A 17187-nucleotide genomic window follows, 5' to 3' on the forward strand; every position below is an offset into this window, starting at 1 on the left:
ATATACATAGTGTTGCCAGGCATGGCGGCGCACACCTGTAATCCCAGCTCTCGGAAGCCTGAGGCAGGAGGATCATTCTGAGTTTGAGACCAGCCTGGGCTACAAAGTGAGCTCAAGGCCAACCTAAGCTGCACAAGGAGACCTTGTCTCAAAAAAAAGACAAAAAAAAATACCGTGTGATTGTTTATTAATTTTACCTGAAAAAAATAAATGTATTTGAAATTTTCTTTTTTTGGGGGGGTACAGGGAATTGAACTCAGGACCTCACACTTGCTAGACAGGCACTGTGCAACTAGCTAAATCCCCAACCCAATAAGTCTATTAAGGAGATCATTTTCTATATATATTTAGGAATTTTTTGCATGTGTTTGGTGCTAGGGATTAAACCCAGGACCTCAACACATGCTAGACAAGTACTCTCCAACTGAGCTATACCCTTAGCCCTTAGATATCCTGGAGAGTAAGCATTTAAACTTAGTTTTAACTAATGAGGCATGGCATAATTTTCAGACTCATAGGTAGAAGGGACCTTGGAGCCAGGCATGGTGGTTCACGCCTGTTATTCTAGCACTCGGGAGGTGAGGCAGGAGGATTACCAGAAGTTTAAAACCAGCTTGAGGGCCCAGGAATACAGCTCAGCGGCATAAGTGCCTCCCTGGCAAGCATGGGGTCATGAGTTCAATTTCTGGTACAAAAAAAAAAAAAAAAGACCAGCTTGGGCCACACAGTGAGTTCAAGGCCAGCTTGAACTGCATATTGAGACCCTCTCTCACAAAAGAAGGGGAGCTTAGAGCTCAGGTAGTAGGGCAGCTATAGTTTACAGTATGAAACTGATATCTTAGTGTACGCATGGCTTTTTCACATTTACACAATTAGTGGAAGAAGGAGGATGAGGCACAGCTCTCCTTATAATAAACCCAGTTATTTTTCTTCTTAATTGATTCTGTATACATGCCATCTCTCCCAAAAGAGCTATAAGTTGATGGAAGATGGAGATCATGTCCTCCTCAAATGGATCTTTTTGGAATATTGAGTAGAATGCTGGGATGCATTCTTAGTGGAAGAACACTTATTTAGCCTGCTCAAGGCCCTGGATTCAATCCCTAGCATTGCCAAAAAATAAAATAAAATAAAATAAAACCTAGCAAATATAGCTGCCAAGTAGTATGTGCTCAAATCCTTTTGGATTACATTCTTACCTGATAAAATATGATTCTGCCTGGCTTGATGTTCATGGGAAAGCAAGCCTTTGTTTATTCATTAAGTATTTATTGATAACTTACTATGTGCTGCCAAGTGCCATGTCAAGATCAAAATAAGATTGAAAACGAGGTTCTCCTTTCAGATTTGGATCTATATTTTTTTGGGGGGTCTATATTGAAACATGATTGGGGCCAGAGGTGTAGCTCAAGTGGTAGAGTCCTGGTTTATGGTTTAATCCCCAGCACCAAAAAAAAAAAAAAAAATTTTTTTTTTTTACTTTTTTTTTTTGAGACAGGGTCTCAGTTTGTAGTTCTAGCTGGTTTTTAACTCACTATGTAGCCCAGGCTGTAACAGCAATCCTCCTGCCTCAGCCTCATAATTGCTGGGCTTATAGGTATGCACCACGATGCCCTGCTAAAACATTAAAAAATAATAATAATGACTATTATTATTGTAGGTATCAGAAAAAGAAAACAGGTGAATTCTCATCTTTTCTTTCCTTTCCTTTCCTTTCCTTTCTTTCCTTTTCTTTCAGTGCTAGGATCATACACAATGGCTAGAACCCCAAGCATGTTAGGTAAGGAACCTACCACAGAGCTGCAGTTCCTATGTTGGAGATCAGGATGTACAGGGTTAAACTGCTGAACACAGGGTCCTCTGGCTCTGTGGGAAAAGTTCCTTATTGGTGCTCTGAAGTCAAGATAACACCACAGCTTAAGCAGCCTGATACACCCTATTCCAGAGCAATAAAGCTGCCAACCTGAGAGATCAAACAGTTCTAACTGGCAAAATTTACTGCTTGGAGAAGTCTTTGAACTAACTTCCAAGGTCCTACTCCGTTCTCACCTTACCTCAGTATCCCCTTCCTTTGTTTAAAAACAAATAAATATGGTCTATTCAGAGATGCTGTCTCTACTCCCAGGGAGTTTTGACTTTCCTGGAACCGCAAAGATCATACTACTGGTCTCTTTTACTTAAGCCACTCACTGGCCACTCATGCTAGGAGATTGGGGCTAGGCCAAGTCCCTGGTAGTCCTACTCTTTTTTTTTTTCCTGACAGAACTGAGGATTGAACCTAGGGCCTTCACATTTAATTCATCCCCAGACTGCTTTTGTTTTTGAGAAAAGGTCTCCCTAAATTGCTAAATTACCCTGAGTTCAGCCTCCCAGAGAGCTGGGATTTCAAGAATCCTACCTTTTTGCTTTGTTTTGGGGTTTTCTTTGTTGTTGTTGGCAGAGAGGTTTCCGGTACGGGGAAGTGAACTCACAACCTTGCACTTGCCGGGCAGGCGCTGTGCCGCTGAGCTAAATCCCCAGCCCCTCATTTTGTTTTTATTTTGGAGACAGGGTCTCACTATGTAGCCCAGACTGGCCTACAACTCAATGCAATCCTCCTGCAACAGACTCCTGAGTAGCAGGATTAAGGGTTTGAGCCACTACACCTGACTTCTACCCTTTTTTTGAGGCAGGGTTATCAGGAATCAAACACAAGACCTCACACTTGCCAGGCAGTTGCTGCACCACTGAGCTAAATTCTTGGCCCCTTATACCCACTGCCAACCCCCCTTTTTTTGTTGTTTTTGAGACAGGGTCTCACTATGCAGTTCAGGCTGACCTTGAGCTCACTTTGTAACCTAGGCTGGTCTCGAACTCGCAAAGATCCCCCTGCCTCAGCCTCCCAAGTACGCCCCCACGCCCAGTGCCTTTTTTTTAAAAGAATGAAATTACGGCCGGGCGTGGTGGTGCATGCCTGTAATCCCAGCACTAGGGAGGCCGAGGAAAGAAGATCCTTGCAAGTTCAAGATCAGCCTGGGCTACAAAGTGAGCTCAAGGGCAGCCTGAACTGCATAGTGAGACCCTGTCTCAAAAAAAAAAAAAAAAAAAAAAAAAAAATTAGCAAGTATTAGAGATTCCTGGGGCAAAAAAAAAAAAAAAAGATTCCTGGTGCAATTAAAGTCAAATGTATTTTAATGTCAATTTATGCTGTAGCTATTTGCCAGCTTAAATTGGTGTGTATACCACCCCCAACTCACACCTCACATTTTGGGGGACACTGTTCTAGCCAATAGTTAATAGAATTAACTGAAAGTGTGTGTTAACTCTGAACACTATCACCCTTGGGTAGCACTGTAAATTAAACACGTTACTTGGCTCTTATTTAACAGTGCGTCTTTGGGGTTTTTGTTTTGTTTTGTTGTTTTGTTGGTACCGGGACTCGAACTCAGGACCCTGTACTTGCCAGGCAGGTGCTTGTGCCACTGAGCTGTATCCCTGGCCCTTTAATGTTGTCTTAAGGGCATGGATCGTTATTTCTTCACCCCACAGAAAAATGAGCTCAGTTCCAGAGAGGTCAGGAGAATGGTCCTAGCACGGCAGGCAAGTGTGACTAAGGCAAGGGTAAATAAACTAGCAGTTTCAGCTCCTGATAAGGGTTCGGCTGCCTTCCTCCCCTTGATGGGGTCCAGGAGTCAGGAATTGCACAACGCCTCAGTTTTGCTCCAGCTATCCACAAAGGCCCAGGCCTGGGGAGGTAACGCTTCGTTAAACTCTCTTTGGCCTTTTGCCCGCTCAAACCACTTAATCCTCCCAGCAAGTAGATCTCCATTCTACAAACAAAACAGTTCCTTATTGGGTAAGTAACTTTTGCAAATTCACACACTTCCAGTAAGAGGCAGAGCCAGGATTCAAAGCCCAGTTTTTGATGTCTGAGTTCATGTGCCTCACAGACACGAAGTTATGAATTTGGAGCGCTTTTGGGCTTGAGGCTGCTTTTGCCACCAAATCAAAATGTAATGCTGATAAATGATCCCAGGACTGCCAGCCGTGGTGGCACACGCCTGTAATCCCAGCACTCGGGAGGCTGAGGCAGGAGGATTGCTGTGAGTTCAAGACAGCCTGGGCTACAAAGTGAGCTCAAGGCCAGCCTGAACTGCATGGCGAGACCCTGTCTCAAAAAGGCAAAAAAAAAAAACCAAAAAAACCAATGATCCCAGGATCCCAAGCCAGCATCACGTCTACCTCCTTTGGCCGGGTAAAGGGCTATCTTAGTCTTCTCGGTCTCTCACGCGGAGACACAAGCAGACCTCCTGCCGTGCCTGAGTAAGTTCCATTCATTTGACCGTCATTTTCTATTGCACCATCCTGTTATGCCAGAGCAGTGGTCAAATGTGAGAAACTGGACCCACACTCCAGCAAGTGACATATCCCTCTTATTTCTTAATGGCTCATCTGATGCAATCATTGATTTTGAATGAATTATCTACCATTCTTTTCCCCCCTCTCCCACCCTGTGTAGCCTACTCCACACCAAAACAAAATTTTTTCCAATATTATTTTTTGTCAGTAAATTTAAAGATTTCATTTATCTACTTTTTGGTGTGCTTGTTCTTGTAGGAGTTTTGTTTTGTTTGTTTATGTGAGTTTTTTTGGAAACAGCGTCCCACTATATAGTCCAGGCTGGCCTCCAATTGGTGATCCTCCTGTGCAGCTTTCCAGGTGCTGGGATTAGAGGTGTGCATCACCATCCCCGATTCCAAACCATGTTTGTGCATGTGAGTTTTGTTTTTTCTTTTTTTGTCCTTTTGAGACAGGATCTCACTATGCAGTTCAGGCTGGCCTGGCGCTCACTTTGTAGCCCAGGCTGGTCTCAAACTCACAATGATCCTCCTGCCTCAGCCTCCCGAGTGCTGGGATTACAGGTGGGTGCCACCACACCCAGTACTGTGCATGTGAAATGTGGTAGAAAAGAATAACCAAGTAAAAGGTCAAGTGGGAGATATAGAATTGGCAAGGAGCTGAAATCCAAATGATTCAGATGTGAAAAGGAAATGAATAAAGCAATAATACAATCGAGTCATGTGAGGTTCTTTCTTAAGTGAAAATTATTTGCTTTGACCATTACTAGACAAATGCCACAACTCAATGCTCTCCAAGGCTCTGAAACACAGTGTGGAGGGAGCTGCTTCCATGCGTTATCTTGTTTCAGTAACTTCTGAGATTTGGATTCATTTATCGTAGTAAATATAGATAACAGAAGGCAGACAAGTAGGGAGGAAGGAGAAGCTTGAGAATAAGTTGCCAAGATTTTCTTTTTGTAGCAAATGACTCTTAAGAAGGAAGAGCTAGCTCTTTCTCTTATCTTTTTAAATCTTACAGCATCATATTTCTCCTCAAATTTATATTTCACTCTCTCCAGTACTAAAACCTATTATCCAACTCAAATGAGAACCTTTCCTACTTCCTTTTTCTTGACTGCCCTGTTACAGAGAGGAGATGGGTTTTGGTTTTTCATTAAAACTTTTTTGTAACTAAAATTTATTTATTTTTTAAAGTTTATTTTTATGAAAACAGCCCATGTAACTAATTTAGGGAGATAAATAATACTAAGAAGACTTACCCCACTGGGCATGGTGGCGCACACATGTAATCCCAGTACTCGGGAGGCTGAGGCAAGAGGATCGTTATGAGTTCGAGACCAGCCTGGGCTCAAGACCAGCTTGAACTGCATAGTGAGACCTTGTCTCAAAAAGACAAAAAAATAAATAAAGACATCCCAAAAGCGATTACGTTTTGATATCCTTCACTCCCACCCCATCTAACATTTCCTCTCACTCAGCAACTACTCAAATTGTTAAATTTATCCTCTCTCCCTCCCTCCCTCGCTCCCCTCCCTCTCCTTCTTCCTTCTCGCTCCCCCCTCTTGCTCTCTGTGCTGCTGGGGATCCAGCCTTAGACCTTAGACAAGGTAGGAATGTGCTTTATCATCGAGCTACAACTCCAGCCCCATGTCCACGCATTTCTAACAAATATGTGTAGTGTATCATTTCTGTCACACAGCAATTTTTCTAAGTTAGACAATTTTGAAAAGCTTAATGATATGAACGAGCTGTTTATCTGATCGAGTTTATTATGAAATAGAGGTAATAAATTTATATAGTCTTCAAAGTACAAAAGTCTACGTATAGGGGTGTAGTTCAGTCACACGCTTACCACACCTGAGGGTCTTACTTCAGTAAGACCTGCCCCACCCCCCCAAAAAAAGAGTACAAAATCTACATCACCAGCACACGGCATATCATTGTGAATGACAACGGTTTTGGAAGTGCAAACATCAAAAAAGAAAACACATTTGCTCACCTATAAAATCATTATAATAAGATCACGATTTAATCACAGAAGCAGAAATTCATGCAGGGGAGAACCTACTGAGATGTGCGTGTGTCATACACCCTTAGAACCCTACACAACTATGGAAGACGTTTAAGCAGTCTCTATAAAACTGCTGTCGCCATGCCTCCTCCAGGAAGGAGGGAACATAAATGTAAATTAGGAAAAGCAAATATAGGCCAGAACCCACCAAGGCAAACTGAAATCGTCCGTTCTCATGGCCCGCAACCTTGATGACATGGATGTCCTGCAGGAGCTATACCTAGGCCAAGAGTTGGGAACGCTGGAGAAGGATCTAGGGAAAGGTAGAGCAGTTATAGGTCTAGCCTGTGTCCGTGAAGTAATCCAGTAGGTAATAAATAGCATGAACCACAAAATGGTCCAGGGTTCATTTCTGGGTTCCAAGTCTACATAAGAGTGTCTCTTGTGGCCCACCATAACCCAAAACTGTCAGAAAAGGAATTCTGGGAAATGTAGTTCAACCTGGCCAAATCGCTACATTACACAGTCTCCATTATCTATCTGCTCAATTTGGCGCCTAAATTTTAAACTATACTCTGAATAAAAACTATACTCTGAATAAAAACAACAAAGCTAGCGGGGCGTGGTGGCGCATGACTGTAATCCCGGCACTCGGGAGGCTGAGGCAGGAGGATTGCTGCTAGTTTGAGACCAGCCTGGGCTACAAAGTGAGCTCAAGGCCAGCCTGAACCGCATAGCGAGACCATGTCTCAAAACAAATAAACAAAGAAACGAAAAAACAAAGCTAAGTTTCTGCCTGACATGACACAACTCTGCCATGTATGAGTAAAATCAAGCTAATCTTTTCCCCCGAAGAACGTACGAAGTCTGGTTTTAGTCTTTGAGCGGGGTTCATGCTGGCTGCTTCACATTCCTTTTGATATTTTACAATCAGACTGAAATCTAAATAGATGATAAGAACCAGGTGAGATGGCGCATGCGAGAGAAGAAAATAAGCACAAGCACACTCATATGAAAATAAAGAGGAAGTACTCATTACAGGGCTTGTTTTTGCAGCTAGTTATATGTTGAGGTTTATCAAGCTACTGCTTCAGACTCATGGGAACACGAGAATAAATACTGTGCGTGCACAGGAATAGGGAGGCGCAGAGCGGTCTTGCAGCCCTGAAAGGGCAGGTGGAGACCATCTGTCTCCCCAAGACACCCCACGTTCCCCAAGCCCAACCCTGAGCTGTGCACCACAGCCGGCCGGGTGCTTGAAGATGGAAAAAAATTTGATTCCTCGCAGGACAAAAACAAGTCCTTTAAGTTCATGCTCGGGAAGGAGGTGGTCCCAGGCTGGGAAGAAGGGGTAATGCAGAGGAGTGTGGGTTTGAGAACCAAACTGTCTCCCTGCAGTGCCGCTGGGCATAACCATCATCCCACCACACCCTACTCTATCGTCCTCCACGTGGACCTCCTAAAACTGGAATGACAGGAGTCCTGCCTCAGCCGCCTGCTCTTGGATTAGCCATGGAGGGCTCCGCAGGAATCCACACATAGCTTTACCTGATGTCCCACTGTCGCTGTACAAGCATCTACCCCGTCCAAACGTGTTCTGTCACTCGGCTTTGCTTCTGACACCTCCGTTTCAGTCTTCCCCTTTCTCCTTGCATATGTGTTTCTGTAAGGTATATGCCATAAACCTCAAGGTACTCCTTGTATATTGTTTTCACTCTGAGGCGAAGATTGAGTTTCAGTATTTTGGATCTAGTCAAGCATTAGCAGCACAAGTGATGGGTTAACTTTACAATAGGAATTGGTGTTGCAGGGACAGGGTTTGCAAAAATTTGTTATTTTTGGATAATAGTTTTATCCATTATATATTAAACGTCCTTGCTTCTGCACTGCATAGCCATAGCTGATTTGAGATGCTGTTGAGGTCTGAATTATTGTCCCACATGAGAGATGTTCTTGAGTTAAATTAAAAATCATACCCAAAATAAAAAACAAAACATAATCCCAGCACTCTGGAGGCTGAGGCAGGAGGATCCTTATGAGTTTGAGACCAGCCTGGGCTACAAAGTGAGCTCAAGACTGGCCTGAACTGCATAGCAAGACCTTGTTTCAAAAAAGACAAAACAAAACAAAACAAAACAAAAAAATCATACCCAAAGCAAGGCGTGGTGACGAACCCCTATAATCCCAGCACTCTGGAGGCTGAGGCAGGAGGATCGTTGTGAGTTCAAGGCCAGCCTGGGCTACAAAGTTCAAGGCCAACCTGAACTGCATAGTGAGACCCTGTCTCAAAAAAAAGACAACTGCCCCTTGCAAAAAAAAAAAAAACTGAAGTAAGGAAAGGGCAAGTCTCTGCCTGATAGCCCCACCTACCTCTCCTGAAACCTCTGCCTTTTTTTTTTTTGAGACAGAGTCTCACTATGTAGTTCAGGTTGGCCTTGAACTCAGCAATCCTCCTGCCTCAGCCTTCCAGGGGCCGGTATTACAGGCATGCGCCACTACTCCTAACTAACCCCATGACTTTTTTTTTAACCTCTGCCTTTTGAGAGCAGATCTCTTTCACTGATATTGGACACTAAAGGTATCTGTCCCTGGGTCGGCAGGGACCACTGAAGCTATCTTCGTGATTTGGCCTTCATTATTTTTTTTCCATCCTGTGGTTATTCTAATGGATTTTCAGAACTTGTAGTCTCATAATTAACCAAACTACGACAAAACAAAACCAAAAACTAACGAAGCTATACTTCCCAAATTTTAAGAACTTTAACCCAAAGTTTAAATTGAAGGTGCTGTTTGTAGACTCAGTGAAAGCCCAGCCATCAAGACAAATCCTTGAGTATTCTCTCTTTTTCCCGTTTGAATGTTCTTATCACAGGAAGATGCTGTGGTCACAGCTCCAGCACCTCTTGTGTTTTGGTGCTTGGCTCACTTTGTTGGTGTCTCCTGGTTTTTGTTTCCTCAGCCCTTGCTCACCCTTTCCTGTCCTGGGTAGTGATTTTGAGAGATTTTGTTATTTTATTTTCTATCCCACCTATGCTCACTTCCACCGCCATACCACATGAGTTTAAAGTTTGTTTTTTAACTGTAATAAAAGTACTTTATGCTGTTTTTGTTGGTTTTTTTTTTTTTTTTTTTGACAGAGTCTCACTCTGTAATTCAGGCTGGCCTTGAACTCACTATATAGCCCAGGCTGGCCTCAAAATCATAGCAATCCTCCTGCCTCAGCCTCACAAGTGCTGGGATTAGAAGGGGTGCGCCACCACACCCAGGTATACGTGGCTTTTCTAAAATAAGAATGGGAACGGAGAAGGAAGAGAAGAGAAGAAAGAGAAGAAGGAAGAGGAGAAGGGTGGGGAGGGGGAGGAAGAAGAGGAGGAGAAATAATGAATTCTACAAGAGTGAGCAGCTTGCCACACTCTGTTTATGACTCCTTTCTTTATCTACCCAGCCCATGTTCTTTTAACCCTCAGCCAGCACCTCTGCTGGTTTCAGTTCCGGACTGTAGGTGTAAGCCAAACCTTCACTCCTGAACACTCTGGATTGGTACAAGATTTACGGTAACTGGGTTAGTTTCCAGTTACCTTCCATGACTGGGTATGGGAGTACAAAGGGGACAATTTTTGCATTCCAGTCACGGTCCTCCTCACTTCATTGCATAGCAGCCATCCAGTTTTGCCTTTGTGGTCAGGCTCAGTTACGGCGGACAGTCGTTCCTCTTTGCCTGTTGATTGGAGGCACGAGGAGCCAACGTGGCCTTGACTTCTAGCTCGATGGGAACCCCATGTTCCCTGTGGAAACATGCATCCCTCTGGACCCAAGACCGCTAGACTGGTCACAGAAACGAGAAGCGCAGGAGCGACAGAGAGAAGAACCATTCCCACTCTCGTTCCTGTCCCTTGATCTCCAGACCTGTGAATCCTGGTGCCTTGGCGCATTTTCTGTTGCTTTCAGAGAATACTACGGACTGAGCCACTCATATACACTAGAAATGTATTTGGCTTGTGGTTCTGGAGACTGGGCCGTCCAAGAGCATGAACCGGGCACGGGGCTGGGCCTTCCTGCTGCATCTTAACATGGCGGGCAGTCAAGGGAGCAAGACAGAGGCCAGATGCATCCTTTCTTCAGGAGTCAACTCCTGCCGTACCTACCCCATTCCTCCCATCAGGACACAAATCCATTCAGGAGGTCGTAGATTTATTAACTTGTTTAATTCTTTGTGGTACCAGGGATCAAATATGATCCCTCACACGTATTAATCATACTCTACCACTGAGCTAATCCCCCAGCCCTCTATTACTCTATAGCTTTTTTTTTTTTTTTTGTCTTTTGAGACAGGGTCTTGCTATGCAGCTCAGGCTGGCCTTGAGCTCACTTTGTAGCCCAGGCTGGTCTTGAACTCCCAACAATCCTCCTGCCTCAGCCTCCCAAGTGTGGGGATTACAGCAGTGTGCCACCACATCTGGTTACCTTTCACATTTAAGTCTTTAGAAAGCTTGAAGATTATTTTGTTTATGGGCTGAAATAGAAATCTAATTTTGTGTGGTATTGGAGATTGAACCAAGAACCCTAATGCTGAGCTACACTGTCTTTTTTTTTTTTTTTTTTTTAATTTTTAAGCAAGATCTCACAAAATGGCTAAATTGCCCAAGCTGGGCTTGAACTTGCAGTCCTCCTGCCTCAGCCTTCCAGAGGGCTGGGATTACAGGAATGTGCCACTATGCCTGGCTAGGAGCCTTTTTTTTTTTTTTTTTAAGTCCATCCAATAATCCAGTGTTCTCAATTCTTCATCCTTTCCCTGTATATAACTTAGTCTCTCCCTAACTTTTCTATTCTATTCCATTTGTCTATTTTCCTGTTTCTATGACACCAGTCCACTTTCCCTTTCTGTGGTATTATAATGTCTGGTTGGGACAGCCCAGCCCTTTGCTCTTCCTTTCTCAAAATTGTTTTAATTATTTATGAATGTTTAAATGGCTTTTTGGTTTTTGTTTTGGTTTTTTGGTTTTTCTCCGGTACCGGGAATCAAACTCACAACCTTGCGCTTGCCAGGCAAGCGCTGGGCCGCTGAGCTAAATCCCCAGCCCCTGAATGTTTAAATGGTAAATAAAATAGTTCAGGATACAAATTCTCTTCTGCTCATCTTTTTTTTTTTTTTTTTTTTTTTGTCTTTTTGAGACAGGGTCTCACTATGCAGTTCAGGCTGGTCTTGAACTTACTTTGTAGCCCAGGCTGGCCTTGAACTTGCAACAATCCTCCTGCCTCAGCCTCAACAGTGCTGGGATTATAGGTGTGCACCACCATCCCCGGCTATCTTCTGCTCATCTAACATCATCTGACATTCCTAGTACCGTGTAACTTCTTTTGGAAATATTATTTGTAAGAAATAAAGAAAAATGGTGGTTTTTAATGCCTGAAAACTACCTGGAAGTCCACCACCAGGGATGTTTTCCCACCTCCTCTCACCCCTGCAGAAATGAAGACAACCTCTGGGTAATCCCACATTTCTGAAATTGCATCCTCTATAGCATAAAGTAATAAAACCTTTCTTTTCTTTTCTACCTTTTGGAGGCAGAGTCTCACTTTGCAGTCAGGCTGGCCTTGAACTCAAGGCAGTCCTCTTGCCTCAGCCTCCCAAGTGCTGAGATCACAGCCATGCACCACCACGCCCAACATCTCCCTTGGTTTTTTGAGACTCAGTCCCTCTGTGTTGTCCAGACTGGCCTCAAAGTTGCAGTGATCCTCCTGCCTCAGCCTCCTGAGCACTGGGATTATATATAGTCAGGTGCCACCAGGCCAGTAAGCCCTCTCACTTTCAGTCAGCATCATAGTTAAAATAAAATACACAGGGGCTAGGGATACAGCTCAGCGAAACAAGTGCCTGCCTGGCAAGTGCAAAGTCCTGAGTTCAGTTCAAGGTACCAAAAAAATAAAAATAAAAATAAATTTAGGTCCGGGTGTGGTGGAGCATGCCTATAATCCCAGCACTCGGGAGGCTGAGGCAGGAGGATCATTGCAAGTTCAAAACCAGCCTGGGTTACAAAGTGAGCTCAAGGCCAGCCTGAACTGCACAGCAAGACACTGCCTTGAAATGATAAAAAAAATATGGGGCTGGGGATTTAGCTCAGCGGCAAAGCACCTGCCTGGCAAGCACAAGGTCGTGAGTTTGATTCCTGGTACCGGAAGAAAAACAAAACAAAACAAAAGAAAGATAAAAAAATAAATTAAAAAAAAAAAACACAAGACAGGGCTCCCAAATGAGTCATCTTTGGCACTTAAGTGAATTCTGATTTCCTTTGCTTTATTATTTATTTATTTATTTGTTGTCTTTTTGAGAGAGGGTCTCCCTATGCAGTTCAGGCTGGCCTTGAACTCACTTTGTAGCACAGGCTGGTCTCGAACTCACAATGATCCTCCTGCCTCAGCCTCCTGAGTGCTGGGATTACAGGCGTGTGCCACCACGCCCAGCTCTTCTCTTATTTTTTTTTTTTTTTTTGGTTTTTCTCCAGTACCGGGAACCGAACTCACGACCTTGTGCTTGCCAGGCAGGTGCTTTGCCGCTGAGCTAAATCCCCAGCTCCTCTTCTCTTATTTTTAAATAAGTACAATAGGTTTAAATTTGTCCCACACCATCATAGCAGAATCTAAGAATCATTGTTTACAGTACTATACAAGAAAGAGCAATGAAAGCCATTCATAGAGGGTAGGTGGAGCTGGACACACATTTAAATTTGAGTATTAAGAAAAGTGCCTGATGGAGCCAAACAAGTTAATGCTTTTGGATGAACAAATTGTTCCCATGTAACAGAACCCTCACCCCACCCCCACCTGGGGGGACGTTGCATAGAAGAGAGGACTACACCTAAATTTTCATTGGAAATTAAATTGTCTCTCCCCTTCCCCTTCCTAGTTATTCATACATAGAATTTGGCATCTTTCCTACTGTCTGACACCGCATGTAAGCAATAGACTTTATTTTACTTATTCATTTAGTTTTGTTTTTTGAGACAGGGTCGTACTGTGTAGTTCAGGCTGGCCTTGAGCTCACTATGTAGTCCTGGCTGGCCTTGAATTTGAGGTGAATCTCCAAGCAACAGACTTTAAGAACTAGCACAATACCTGTGTGACAGAGAGACAGGTCCCCCACCTAGTCCTTGGTTCGTAAACTGGTCTCTGGCTGGATCCAGGAACCCAGTTAATACAAGGGAAAAGCAGGCACGTTTTATTAACTTTACCTGTACGTGGGGATCCTCAGAAGAAAACGAAGTCTGAAGAAATGTTCAAAAGCGCGATGTTTACCCACTTTTCAGCTGAAGAACAGGAAGTCTGTGAAGGAATGACAGGTGAGATGGCTATCTGGACCAGAGTGGTACCGTACATTCCAGGGATGTTACTAAGAGATCCGCAGGGGACACCTAAGGGAGTAGAAGGCCTCGATTATATCAAAGACTGTTGATTCAGTTCACTGCAGCCCCCATGGCCAAACTTTGAGACTGAGGCTATTTTCCAGCCTTGGTATGCGGAGGACACCACTCCCTAAGGAATTGTTGTTTTGCTACATGTAGGAAAAGACAGGCCAAGTGGACTCTTGCAAAGCTACAGTCCCTAGAGTGACTTCAGCTCAAAATCATCACCACACCAAATCAGCACATTTTACTTTAACTCCTTAATCAGTCTCCCCTTGGCCTTCTCCATATCAGCAGGAGTTAGGACTCAAGAGATAATCATTAAAATGTTCAACATCGATTGATTCCCAGTACTGGAAAAAAATAAAGTATTATTAACTTCATACCAAAGCCATTGTATGCCAGGCGTGCTGGCCCACGCCTGTAATTCCAGCACTCGGGAGGCTGAGGCAGGAGGATTGCTGTGAGTTCGAGATCAACCTGGGCTACAAAGTGAGCTCAAGGCCAGCCTGAACTGCAAAGCGAGACCCTGTTTCAAAAAGACAAAAAAAAAAAAAAAAAAAAAAAACCAAAAAGAAAAAAAAAATGGTCAGTAAAGAGCAGGGAATGCAATTCAAGGTTACAACACTTGCTTAGAATGTATGAAGGTCTAGGTTGCATCCCAAGCACCACAATAAATAAACAAAAATATACTTTTTTTTTTTTTCTTGAGACAGGGTCTTGCTATGTAGTTCAGGCTGGCCTTGAGCTCACTTTGTAGCCCTGGCTGGTGTCAAATTTGCAATGATCCTCCTGCCTCAGCCTTCTGAGTGCTGGGATTACAGGCATGCGCCACCATGCCTGGCTAACATATACTTTTAAAATATTCTTGCTGAAAGTGGTGGCACAGGCCTGTAATCCCAGCACTCGGGAGCCTGAGGCAGGAGGATCATTGTGAGTTTGAGACCAGCCTGGGCTACAAAGTGAGCTCAAGGCCAGCCTGAATTGTTTAGTGAGACCCTGTCTCAAAAAGACAAAAAATTTTTAAAAATTAAAAGAAAAAACAAACATTCTGCAGTCTGGTATGGTGGCATACTCGGGAGGCTGAGGCAGGAGGATTGTTATGAGTTCATTGGGGGCCATCTTGGGCTATGTAGTGAGTTCAAGCCCAGCCTGAACTACCTGGCAAGGCCTTGTCTCAGAAAAACAATACACAAACAAGAAATAAAGCATTCTACAGAAGCTTAGCACAGTCTCTTTAGGATGTAGAAGGTTAGAGGAGCACAGGTGGGGATCCGGTTAGGAAGATACTCTGCTCCTACGGGGATTACCCGCAGAGGTGGCCTTCTTACCTCCATGTCTGGCAAGAAGAGCCAAAACGCTAGTGTTATTTACTGGGGGCGGGACGAGGGAGGAAGAGCAGACACGCACTTTCAGAAAACCTACAAATACTGCACAGCACTGCCACAGCCAGAATTTCCATTCCTTCCGACTTGGGAAAAACAGACAAAAGAATAACAGTGTCTTCAATGGTTTCTCTAATTGTTTCGCTGTGCTCACCCGAACCAACTCCCCTTCAAATTCGTGTCCAGGGAGGATGATTCAGATGACGCGGCAAGCTGTTTTCTCTTTCACTGGTAGCACTCGGTGGCCCTTGGCAAAGCGAGTGCCTTCTGTGCCCCCGCGGGCCGCAGGCACCATTCCTCTCTGCCCTGAAACCGAGCATGGAGGAAACCGACTTTTCTTCTTTTCAAATGCAAGACAGGCTTCTCCCAGGGAACGCGCTGTGTCATTGTGTTTATAGCTTGCAGCGCGCCTTTAAACGGCTTTAGAGACCCTGGGATAGCAGCTTGGAGCACCAGGAGCCATCCCCACGCCCCCTGCAGCGAGCGTCCCCCTGTCCGTGACGAACGTCTGTTTCGTTGCCCTGTCTGGAGCAGGGACGGGGCTCCAAGGGGAGCGCTGTGTGCCCATGTTAAGTGAATTATTTGGTTTCAAGGTTGGAATAAAGGATCCCTTTTTCCCTCTACTATTGCATCATTTTCCAAGTAGTCCAGTCCCCCAGCCAAGAAACTGCTGGCAGGAGGAGAGGCCGCTGCTGCCGCAGTCTTCCCAGGACACCGCTGGGAGCTGATTAGATTTTCCTTGTGTTTTCCGCTGCCCTCATAGAACATTAAGAGTGGCATGGACCTTCAACAACAGCCTGCATTGAGGCAAAGAGCAACCCTGAGCCAACACTTACCACCCACTCCTTCAAACAGTCACCGAAGAATTAACTACAGACACCCCCGACCCCCCAGTCCTGGAGACTGAACCCAGAGCCTTCACACTGTGTTATATCCCCAGGCCTTTTTTTTGTACTGGAGATCAAACTCAGGACCTTGAGCTTGCCAGGCAGGTACTGTGCCACTGAGCTATATCCCCAGCCCCCAACCCTTTTTTATTTTTTATTTCAAGACCGGGTCTCATTAAATTGCAAAATTGCCCAGGCTGGACTCAAACTTTTGCTCCTCCTGCCTCAGCCTCCCAGCACTGGCACAAACTTGTGATCCTCTTGCCTCAGTCTCCTAGAGTGCTGGGACTACCGGCCTCCACCACCATGCCTGGCTAAGACTCCCTCTTTAAGAGGAGGACCAGCCGGGCATGGTGGCGCATACTTGTAATCCCAGCACTCATGAGGCTGAAGCAGGAGGATCATTGTGCATTCGGGACCAGCCTGGGCTACAAAGTGAGCTCAAGTCCAGCCTAAACTGCATAGTGAGACCCTGTCTCAAAAAACAGACATAAAAGAAAGGGATCTGTGTTTTTATAACCACACCAATGATCCCATTGTCCCACACTTGGAGACCTACAGTAAACAAAATCCTTTCCACTTGATTGCTGGCTCAAGGATGAAGAGGACAAGTGTGCTAAGGCCTCACCCCACAAACAGAATCCAAGAGGGCTTAAGAGGGCCTGAAATATAACAGAAGGAAGTGAATAATTCGTCAGAAATGATACAATTTCACAAGCTTTGCTGTTATTTGTTTTTTCCATGCTGGAGTTCAAACCCTTGAGCTGGGCCTTGAGCACGCTAGGCAAGCATCCTACCATCGACTACACGCAGCCCAGTTTCACTTTTAAACAACTGGGGTAGACCTGTAACTACCTCATTACAGGTTCGAAACGCAACTAGTAACGTTGCTCATTTAAAATGGGTAAGAATTCAAAACATTTTAAAAGCTGTATAATTGGCGTTAAAAGACTTTTATATTATTTTATTTATTTATTTTCGTCTTTTTGAGACAGGGTCTTGCTATACAGTTCAGGCGGGACTTGAGCTCACTTTGTATCCCAGGCTGGTCTCAAACTCAAAACAATCCTCCTGGGGCTGGGGATTTAGCTTAGCGGCAAAGTGCCTGCCTGGCAAGCGCAAGGTCGTAAGTTCGATTCCTGGTACCGGAGAAAAACCAAAAAA

Source organism: Chinchilla lanigera, unplaced genomic scaffold, assembly GCF_000276665.1.
Source record: "Chinchilla lanigera isolate Chin_1 unplaced genomic scaffold, ChiLan1.0 scaffold00080, whole genome shotgun sequence".
In the NCBI taxonomy this organism is placed as follows: domain Eukaryota; kingdom Metazoa; phylum Chordata; class Mammalia; order Rodentia; family Chinchillidae; genus Chinchilla; species Chinchilla lanigera.